Source organism: Sycon ciliatum, chromosome 1 (genome assembly GCF_964019385.1).
Source record: "Sycon ciliatum chromosome 1, ocSycCili1.1, whole genome shotgun sequence".
NCBI lineage: Eukaryota > Metazoa > Porifera > Calcarea > Leucosolenida > Sycettidae > Sycon > Sycon ciliatum.
This window is the reverse complement of record NC_088643.1, coordinates 82,550,211-82,561,372: the sequence shown is the minus strand read 5'-3', so window position 1 is coordinate 82,561,372 and position 11,162 is coordinate 82,550,211. Positions and strand designations below refer to the sequence as shown.

At 44.9% G+C, this 11,162-nt stretch overlaps 1 long non-coding RNA gene across 1 annotated transcript; it reads right to left on the bottom strand.

Annotated features, from left to right (window-relative positions):
* Nucleotides 1-4,890: 4,890 nt before the first annotated feature.
* Nucleotides 4,891-10,654, bottom strand: LOC135805874 (uncharacterized). Its single transcript, XR_010551178.1, has 3 exons — nt 9,879-10,654; nt 5,477-5,604; nt 4,891-5,185 (listed from the first exon to the last, which is right to left on the bottom strand). It is a non-coding gene; the product is annotated as an uncharacterized LOC135805874 (long non-coding RNA).
* Between the last annotated feature and the right edge of the window lie 508 nt (nt 10,655-11,162).

Genomic DNA, 11,162 nt, shown 5'->3' with positions numbered 1-11,162 from the left:
ATCAGCGCAGCACAGAGGAAATGAGGCCGAACCTGATAGCAATGGAAATAAAAATTTCCAATCAGGCCCGAACGTACCTTGCCAGAGTGCTCAAACTGACAAGTCAGTGAGCTCTGCATAACGCAAACAGCAAAGGCACTACCCCACGCAAGAGTGCTCAACTGCTACAAGAGCAGGAGATACTCAATCTGCGGACAGCATGCTGTTTCGTTCTTTTTGAACTCATCAGCGCAGCACAGAGGAAATGAGGCCGAACCTGATAGCAATGGAAATAAAAATTTCCAATCAGGCCCGAACGTACCTTGCCAGAGTGCTCAAACTGACAAGTCAGTGAGCTCTGCATAACGCAAACAGCAAAGGCACTACCCCACGCAAGAGTGCTCAACTGCTACAAGAGCAGGAGCGAAATACTCAATGAAGAACATACAATAGTACATGTACATGGAGTGTGACTTGCACCAAGGAAAAAGAAGTCAATAAGGATATACGTGTACATGGAGTGTGACTTGCACCAAGGAAAAGGAAGTCAATAAGGATATACATGAATGGCTTCATTGCAAAACGCGCTAAACGCCAATTTCATGCATATGGCGTTTTCGGTGTCAATCGAATCAGTAGGGATCACTGCATCTGATGGCCAAAAAGAATTCTCCAAAACGAGACATATCCCACTGAAAATCAACGTTGAAGTTGACGTTCTACTGCAAAACGCGATAAACACCACCGATGTTTTCGAGCAAAGTGCGACATATCCAGTCGAGCGGGCCAACGTGACCTGTGACTGTGTGAGTGTGACAAGCCAGCGAGTACGTGCTGGCGCAGCACGCGGCAAGCATCGCGACTAGACTGAATCTGTGCAAAATGTCGATGTCAGAGTTCAAAGTACAGTGTTTTCGTGTTGTTGCTTTGCAGCAGCTGCATCGACGTTGTCATTTCGTTCTTTTTGTATCATCTTCTTCGTAGCTGTTGTTTTTTCGCTTTCGAAACTGAAAAGGGCAGTATGCTCGTCAGGGAGGGACGACACTGCTGCTGGCAGTGCTGCTGCTGCTGAGCTCCTTCAGAGTTCCGACCTCAGTGAAGTCGTTGCACTTGTATTTTCTCTCATAATACTGATTAGTCCAGCGAATATATCTGGTTTTGCCCGAAAATATTGAAGAATCACCTTGCTTGAGAAAATGGATGGCTCCTGATTTTTGAGAAAGCCTGTATTTGCATACATCACCCTACTCTTCTCATCTGCTAAGTTAGATTTGACCCAAACCCACCCAGTTGTTGATCACAGAAAATCGCTCCTCCTGAAAATTGGTCAAAATGGATTTATCTCGTTTTGCAATGAAGCCCTTCACATGTACATGTACATGGAGTGTGACTTGCACCAAGGAAAAAGAAGTCTAATATAAAGGATATACATGTACAACGGTACAAATCCGCATGATTGCCTAGCGGCATGAAACTCAGAGTTACAACCAACCTGAACGTCCTCCGCTGAGTCTGCTATGTACAACGGTACATGTAGTACACATCCAGAAAATGGCGAACTGTCATTTTTCTATTCGAAAAGGGCACTACCCCCCCCCCCCCACACACCGTTTCGAAATGCGTTCCGTTTAGAAAATAAATGCGAACTTATGCTCTCTTAGCTCTGGCGTGTGTCGGTACATGTATGTGGTTCAGCGGTCGTGTGGGCCAGGTAACTGAGGTTGTATTTTTTTTAGCTTGGTCCCCTCCAGATGACCCCAGCCATTGTGGTGGTGGAAGGGCCAACATGTTTTTCATCATGCACTGCCACTGTCTGCCGGACCGTGAAACTCACTTGCTAGTACACTTTTGCAAGAAACTGGCCAGTTTGACCCTGGTGGGGTGAGTGGTTGCATGGGTTCGTCCTGCATGCATGTCTGGTGGGAATATGAGTGTAATAAGGAAACTCATGCACCTTTGCGTGCATGGATCAAAATACTCTCTTGGGTTTGTCTGTTCTTGTTTTAGCACGTTGATCTTGTCATAAACACCCCTCGCACCTGTGCATGTCTGAGTCACCACATCCTTTGGGGAGGCCATGGTTTATGTTGCTGGCTGCTGTGATCGTGCGATAGGCAATCCCGGACATGTACATTTGCACGTGCACGGTGCAGGAGCTAGCACTGTCCCTTGGAACATACATGTACTAGTAGTTCTTGTTCCAACTAATACTTGTTTTCATCGTGCAAGAAGCAACCCCTACATGTGTGTGTGTGTGTGTGTGTGTGTGTGTGTGTGTGTGTGTGTGTGTGTGTGTGTGTGTGTGTGTGTGTGTGTGTGTGTGTGTGTGTGTGTGTGTGTGTGTGTGTGTGTGTGTGTGTGTGTGTGTGTGTGTGTGTGTGTGTGTGTGTGTGTGTGTGTGTGTGTGTGTGTGTGTGTGTGTGTGTGTGTGTGTGTGTGTGTGTGTGTGTGTGTGTGTGTGTGTGTGTGTGTGTGTGTGTGTGTGTGTGTGTGTGTGTGTGTGTGTGTGTGTGTGTGTGTGTGTGTGTGTGTGTGTGTGTGTGTGTGTGTGTGTGTGTGTGTGTGTGTGTGTGTGTGTGTGTGTGTGTGTGTGTGTGTGTGTGTGTGTGTGTGTGTGTGTGTGTGTGTGTGTGTGTGTGTGTGTGTGTGTGTGTGTGTGTGTGTGTGTGTGTGTGTGTGTGTGTGTGTGTGTGTGTGTGTGTGTGTGTGTGTGTGTGTGTGTGTGTGTGTGTGTGTGTGTGTGTGTGTGTGTGTGTGTGTGTGTGTGTGTGTGTGTGTGTGTGTGTGTGTGTGTGTGTGTGTGTGTGTGTGTGTGTGTGTGTGTGTGTGTGTGTGTGTGTGTGTGTGTGTGTGTGTGTGTGTGTGTGTGTGTGTGTGTGTGTGTGTGTGTGTGTGTGTGTGTGTGTGTGTGTGTGTGTGTGTGTGTGTGTGTGTGTGTGTGTGTGTGTGTGTGTGTGTGTGTGTGTGTGTGTGTGTGTGTGTGTGTGTGTGTGTGTGTGTGTATGACTGACCACAACCCATTTGAGTTGTCCTGACATGTTCGCTTGACCCGTCTTTTGTGGTGCATAAAAGGCCGTGCTCTTCTCCTCTGGACCATAATTATTGTTGTGATCTCGAACTCGTCAGTCACTAAACTGATTTTATTGTAAAGAAGACACGTACTTATAGAGTGTGAAGAAGAGTATAGCAGATAGAGGGCGGTGGAAGGAGAGCCGCTGGACAGCTGGATAGTGTATCAATGAGAGCACTAGGGGAAGGCTAGACAGTATGTCTCTAGACATCAATAGGTATTGTACGAAAGGCCAGTCAATAGTACTAAAAAGTGAAGTCAACCACAACACAGACAAGACCTTCAGACAATCATGACAGGCATGATACAGATGATACAACACATAATATTATTGATTACACTTCTTCCAAATCTGTCTTAAATTCTAAATGCTCCCTAGAGTCACTAGCCTATCGTCGTCAAATCATCAGTCTCACTACTTTTCACAGATATGTTTTCCATCATCGTGATTACCTTGCTGATTTCCATTTCAAGATTACGAATAGTGAGCGACGACCAAATAAAATCATTCTTCCCAAATTTAAATCATTGTCTAAGTCTCTCTTCATGTTCCGAACTGCTATTCTATGGAACTGTTTACCCCCCAGTCTAACATCGGAAGCCTCGCTCTATAAGTTCAAAGCTGCCCTCAGGAAATTTACAGCTGACTATGCTTATGCAATCAACGGAATTCCGCCACCTTGCAGTTGATTTTCCCCATTTCTCTCCTCATCAATCCCTACTTCTCTTTGTACATACATCTACATCTACTGTTCTTTCAATCAAATGAACCCCTCGATAGGCACATTGCCTTTGGGTCATTTCATAATAATAATAATAATTATCACTCCTCCGATAAACACCTGAAGCCTCTTCTTCCTTTTAAATAATACCTGGACGCACAGTGTAAACATCTTCTTAGTATTTATCCATACATCAACTTTTACTACTTTAGCGCGCTATTTCTCGTGCTCGTGTTTTTTCAACACGATGTAGCGCCTGCTAAAAATAGTACCTCCATCCCCATTACCATTCACACACACACGTAGGTCATATTGTTCACGTATTATTTCATGAATGAATCGTAATGAAACAAATTAGAACTCGGATGGTGAGCCAATATAGTTAGGATGAAGAAAGGAAAAGGACAAAATGTTACGAGTTATGACAAACTCTCCACCAACGTAACCAGATCTTATACTGTAGGTGTCAGGTCGCCGAATGTCTCAGTACTCCTTGTCAGTTTTGTGCCATTTTGTCTTCATCCTAATGAAACAAATCATTGGAATTGAGTAATTGTATTATGTATATGGCTTCGAGTGAAAAAAGGAAAAAAAGAAAAGTATATTATAATACGGCAATAAATAAGATAAATTGTGCACTCATAACAACAGCAAAAATGAAGAAAGTCAAGTTCCATAACGTTTTCTTCTGACTGTCATCAGTGGAACGCCGTCACATAAAAATGTAATAACTAAAACACACACTTATATACATGTAGCTAATATGGTTTCAGGTAGAAATACAGCAGCTAACAAGTACAAAAAGCGAAGTTTGCACCTTTGCAATGTGTGAATATAGTGTATGTGAGAAAGGTAGTGGCAGATGAATGTGATACTGTGTGAATGAATGTAATGGTGCGTGTGTATTACTTGAAGAGTGTGAGTGATACAACGTTTTCTTTCTGTTTACATAGCACAGGGTCACGAGTACGAATATACACAGCTTCCAACACCTGCAATTGCTTTTTGTACTTGTTAGCTGCTGTATTTCTACCTGAAACCATATTAGCTACATGTACATGTATATAAGTGTGTGTTTTAGTTATTACATTTTTATGTGACGGCGTTCCACTGATGACAGTCAGAAGAAAACGTTATGGAACTTGACTTTCTTCATTTTTGCTGTTGTTATGAGTGCACAATTTATCTTATTTTGCCATTTTACGACTATTGTCTCCTCGTCGATTGTTTAAATATTATAATACAATCATGTATACCGGTATATGAGAAAAAATATTAGTAAAAAAGTTCGCATGGCTGCGTCACAACCAGCTATGTACAAGTGCGTTGAGACACACGATCAGCTCCATGGTTCCAAGTGCTACTTGTATGGACTTCCCAATTGCTATCTCTGCCGTACCAGCTTGTCCCGTGTCTAGTTGAAACACATATGCACACCACACCACACGCACACACACACACCAAAAAACAAAATTAATAGATGTGTCACGAGCATTCTGTGTAACCAGGAATTTTTGTAACACAAACTACTTATCAAGTACTTCGCACTCAAGTTGAACAGATGTAAAAAAATGCACGTAGGCCAAAGATGTACAGTGTACTTGAAACAGGTATCTTGAAAACGAATCATAACACACACACACACACACACACACACACACACACGCACACACACACACACACACACACATACACACACACTTACAAAAGCCACGTGTCCTCTGGCAGCTTGGGCACAGATCTCGTATCACCGTAGAACGACTACGCCCGCTTGCACGCAGCTTCGACGTGCGCGCTTTGCACACAGTGAGCGGGAGAATGGAATTTTCCATACTGTTCGAAAGGCAAAGACACAGACACACACACACACACGCACACACACATACACACACACACACACACATGTCCGTTTTAAAACACTTTGTACAAGGTGTGTGTGTGTGTGTTGGTATGTGGTGTTTATGTGAGCGTACGATAATAATCTCTTTAATAATATTAATATCTTTATTTCAGGATTACCCAACGCCGGTGAACGCCTATCAGGTTGATCTCCTATTTGAACATGCGCATATGTGTGTGTATGATGTGCCCTAGCTCTAGGCATGGGCGGGTAATGCTAGCATTATGGCTGGCATTATAGTCCCTTTTTCCAGGTGGCATAATGCTGGCATTATAACACCACTTCGCATGCAAAATTGGCATTACAAACATAATTGCCGGTCGACAACGGGGTCATGCATGAAGCTGGCTAGGTCCAGTTCCGAAAATCGTGCACCTGAACCCTTCCGGCTTCGTCCCGAGACTTGACGTTGCAAATCAACCTTCTCAGTGGATTGTCAGTGGAAGCTTCCTCACTGCTGTTTAATTTTTTTTCTTCTATGCGTTGGCCTTGATCCAAGACGGCCTTCTTAAATCGACTTTTCCAACTTTCAAACTGGCATTATGGAGTAGTGTGAGCATTTTAAGTGGCATTATATCCTCATATTTTGAGCATTGCCTTTAGCATTATCTCAGCAAATAACTAGCATTACCCGCCCATGCCTACCTAGCTCACTTATAAGTTATACACGTACATGTAGATCATGTCCATGATGCCTTTCCTCTGTGCAGGTCCACCGCACTATTGTTTTAAGATTTACATATTACTTCTGCATATGCATTACATACTATGAATATGATGACGCTGGCTCCATCCCTTATCTCCTAAGCTACCACACCCCCCCCCCCCCTCCCCCCCTCCTGGTGCGTCTGCCCAGTGTTGACTCCGAGACCCACGGTGGGACGAGCTGCCCAGGCCTCACCACCACTGCCGTTTCTGTGCTGCCTTCTTGATATATACGTATGTACACTGTATATCATGTGCACATTCACACGTCTGAAGGTTTGTGGTTTTTCAATAAAAAAAATTTAAAAAAGAAAAAAACGCACGCTTTCACCACTTACCACATCTCGCAATCCACATACCGGTAAGTTTTTAAACATCATTGGCTAGTAGTAGTAGTAGTAGTAGTAGTAGTAGTAGTAGTATTGACACTCGCCGCAGGGTCAGGAGCCCCTTTGCGGCTTATTGCCGCCGGCTCTACTGACACTGCAGCGCTGACAGGGGCAGAGGCGTGACCGTTCGCCTTTGCATGCCGGTAGACATTTTTATTAGGTAATAATTTCTTACTTGTAAAAGAAAGGGTTTGCTCCCCACACTGGAGCTCGCGCTGTGTGGAGCAAACCCTTTCTTACAAATCATCGCCGAAGTCGCAACCACTACATCGTAATAATTTCTTGTGAAGCTTTTGCGTTCAATTTTATATTTCTATTGAGTGTTCTATTTATTTCCGAAATTGGGTTGTCTTTTTGCTTTGCCTCTTTAATACTTCATGATGTTGTGAATAAAACCGTTCTCAGTAGTAGTATTGACTGATTTTATTTTTATTTCAATATCATGGGCTAGCTCAGTCAATCTCCGCTCTTTTATGTCCGGCTTTTTATCATTCTTTTTTTCTTTTTGTTTATCTTTTTCCGAATAGACGGTCTTCACATTACACTTTAAGTATTGGTTTCAAGTGAGTTAAAGATTCTGATTATCTGTGGGCTAGCTCACTTCAGCTACTCTATTGTGTATCCCATTATCATAAATTTCAGAGTGTTGCACTATCTTGATTTTCGTAGGAATGGAGACAAACTTCAAACCTTCCAGAAGGTTCTGATTGTCTGTGGGCTAGCTCACTTTAGCCACCCTATTGTGTATCCCCTTTCTCCTAGATGCCAAAGTGTTGCATTATACCGTGGAGCACCGTGCATGGTACCAATAGGGAGGTTCCGGAGTACGATTTTTCGTGCCAAAATCCGTAGAGGCGCTACGGATTTTTTATACGTCGTTTTCGAGCAGTGAAATGTTCCGGAGTACGGAACTTATGTGTTTGCCGTCATTGCCTAGGTTACGATCGCAAGCACGTCACATTCCCGCGCCATGCCTTTTTATTTCGAAAATTTGTACCGAAATCAAAACTTCCCGCGGAAAATCGATGTTTCTCGTACCAAATTTGTACGCGAAAATCTTTCTGCACCCGATGACGCAAAATCTCCATACGAAACATGGTTCGTGTGAAAGCCAGTCCACACGGATTCTCCGTGCCGAAAAATCGTATGGAGCACGCCTGGAAAAAATCCGTAGCGCCCACACGGATTTTGGCACGGAAAATCGTACCCCGGAACCTCTCTAATGTTTACCAAACTGAACCCGTAAGGAATGCGTCCCGAACCCGTCCGCAACACGTAGCATATTACCTCATGCAAGGTCGTTCTAAGGTCTCCTTATAATCCTATGGCGGGCACTGATCCATCCAAGTAAGCGAAGTGCTTTCCTAGAAGCAACATGAAACGTCGACTTGACGGAGCCAAAGGTTCTCCTTCAGCTAAACGCACCGACTCCACTAGGTTTATCCTCCTGCAGCGTGTATCTCGCGGTTTCCTCAAGTCCTTTAAGGCATTTTTAGGACCTGATAGTGTAGACTTTCTTCTAGCTCTCTCAGATCTCTTGAAAGACATTGAGTCTGTAGTAGTTAGAGAATTGGAGAGCCAATGGAAGTTCCTACCTTGCTCTACCATCGAACATTGCCAGCTCTAAGGCAGTTATTAATGTCCGAAACGATGGTGACAATCAATGCCTGAAATGGGCGGTCCTCTCGCCCGTAAAGACTCCACTAGGTTTATCCTCCAACACCTGAATCTTCTTCTTCCTTTTACCTAGTGTAAATCGTTGTCACTCCATTTTCAAGCCATGGATACCTTCACTATTATTACCGATGGCGTTGAGAAAGGTGCTCAAGTGCAGCACAAGGTTGCTGGACGCACTCACAGTCGCCTTTCACCAGGAGCCAGGTTTCATCATACAAAATTCGCTCTACCTGCTTTCTCCGCCACTGCAACGGCTCGGCAAGATAGGTTTGAGCAGACCAGGGTGGAGATGGAGATGTCGCTCGACCAAGTAACTTAGTTGTACGAGCACCTCTGAAGTGCTCGTCAACAGTCACGTGCCGTGACATGTGCGAATGTGACGCGTATTGGGACGAATTTCTTCCCCCAATCCTGTCGGACATCTGACGGCGAGACTGGCGGTGACAGGAAATTTGTCACCGCGATATATGTGCGAGGAAGTGAGATGGTGGGGCGAAAGCCTTCGTGCTGGACAAATCCTTTCAAGTTTTAGTGTGTCCCTCGACCGTCACTGTCATGAGAACTGCAGGAAAGTTCAAATGTCTGCTGGCAGCCATCCCGCAAGTCTATACCGAAGAGGCTGATCATATTCACCTGAGGCCATTGGAGGGCACTGATGTAACACTTGACATCGAAGAGAAGGAACTCGATCAACTGCTCGAGGGTTTCGCGAAGAAATGTGTGGTGTGCATACAGTAGTTCCGCGCATATAAGCCCATGTCTGTGCCTTTCGAACAGTTTGGAAAAGTCAATAAAGCCGGATCACTGCGTCAATCCACTCACGTTGAAGCTGCGTGCAAGCGGGCGTATACGCGTAGTCGTTCTACGGTGATGCGAGATCTGTATCCAAGCTGCCAGAGCACACGTGGCTTTTGTAAGTGTTTGTGTGTGTGTGTGTGTGTGTGTGTGTGTGTGTGTGTGTGTTAGCTGGTTGTAACGCAATGGGGCTGTCTGTGAATAAGTCAGTCTGTGAACTGGGTTTTCGTTGAATTGGGTGTCGGTGAATAGTGCATTCTGTGAGACTAGCACTCTGTGAAGTGTCATTCTGTGAGTTTGGAATCTGTGAAACGTCACACGGTGAAATTGGATTCTGTGAACCGTCGCATAACCGAAGGTGGAGGATGACGAAGACGACTGCGCTGATGAGTTCGATGAGCTCTTGTGTGAACTGTGTGTAACATGTGCATCCATTACCCACATGTACATGTGTGCCTGGTTAGTATTCATCCATAACTCTAGCAGTACTTGTATAATTATAATCTCCACCACTGCTTGCTTTTCTGCGTTCGTGTTTTTCAACACGCTCTAGCATATGATTAGTATTCATCTATACAATGTATTATGTCGTATAATACTACTTGTATGCAATCTCCACCCACGATATCACGCTCACGTACCTTTCTGTCATCACCAATGTCGGCAGGAAAACGCACTTTGATCAAGTCCAGACTCTGTGCATGTTCGGCATATCTTTCGACACGCTGCGGGTTGTTCTCCAGGGGGTGCAAGGCCGAGAGGATCGCCCATTTCAGGCATTGATTGTCACCATCGTTTCGGACATCAATAACTGCCTTAGATCTGGCAATTTTCGATGGTAGAGCAAGGTAGGAACTTCCAGTCAGGGCCTCATATCGGCCAATGTCCAGCTGAACACTATGGACCTGTTTCACTGTCCACCCTGATCCATTGCTCAAACACGCATCAAGGTTTCGCGCTAGCCCGTCAAATGACGAGAGGAGCAAACGGCGCACCTCGCCAGGTTCCAGCACAGTAATCGGACTGCTCCTGAAGTGCGGAGAATCAGTGACTATTCGTTCAGTTGCGGGGTCGAATTTTTCAACTTCTACATTCACCACAATAACGAGTTTAAACTGTTGGCTCTCCAATTCTCTAACTACCACAGACTCAATGTCTTTCAAGAGATCTGAGAGAGCTAGAAGAAAGTCTACACTATCAGGTCCTAAAAATGCCTTAAAGGACTTGAGGAAACCGCGAGCTACACGCTGCAGGAGGATAAACCTAGTGGAGTCTGTACGCTTAGCTGAAGGAGAACCTTTGGCTCCGTTAAGTCGACGTTTCACGTCGTTGCTTCTTGGAAAGCACTTCGCTTACTTGGATGAATCAGTGCCCGCCATAGGATTATAAGGAGACCTCCGAACGGCCTTCCATGAGGCAATATGCTACGTGTTGCGGACGGGTTCGGGACGCATTCCTTACGGGTTCAGTTTGGTAAACATTGGTACCATGCACGGTGCTCCACGGTATGATGCAACACTTGGCATCTAGGAGAAAGGGGATACACAATAGGGTGGCTAAAGTGAGCTAGCCCACAGGCAATCAGACCCTTCTGGAAGGTTTGAAGTTTGTCTCCATTCCCACGAAAATCAGGATCGTGCAACACTCTGGAATTTATGATAATGGGAAACACAATAGAGTAGCTGAAGTGAGCTAGCCCACAGCTAATCAGAACCTCCTTTCGACAGCAAACGCTATAATGAGCCGTCATATGCGAAAAGGGTGCTTATGGCATGCCATCAGTCACACAGCAAATCGAGTAAATTGCGTCAGAGTGACAGGCTGTCATGTACCTGTCACGTGCATGAGTGAATCTTGACGTGACGTCATTTTTCGATCGTTGCGGAGTCAGTGTGCATCCCACTGCACAGCGCTAGCGCAAGGTG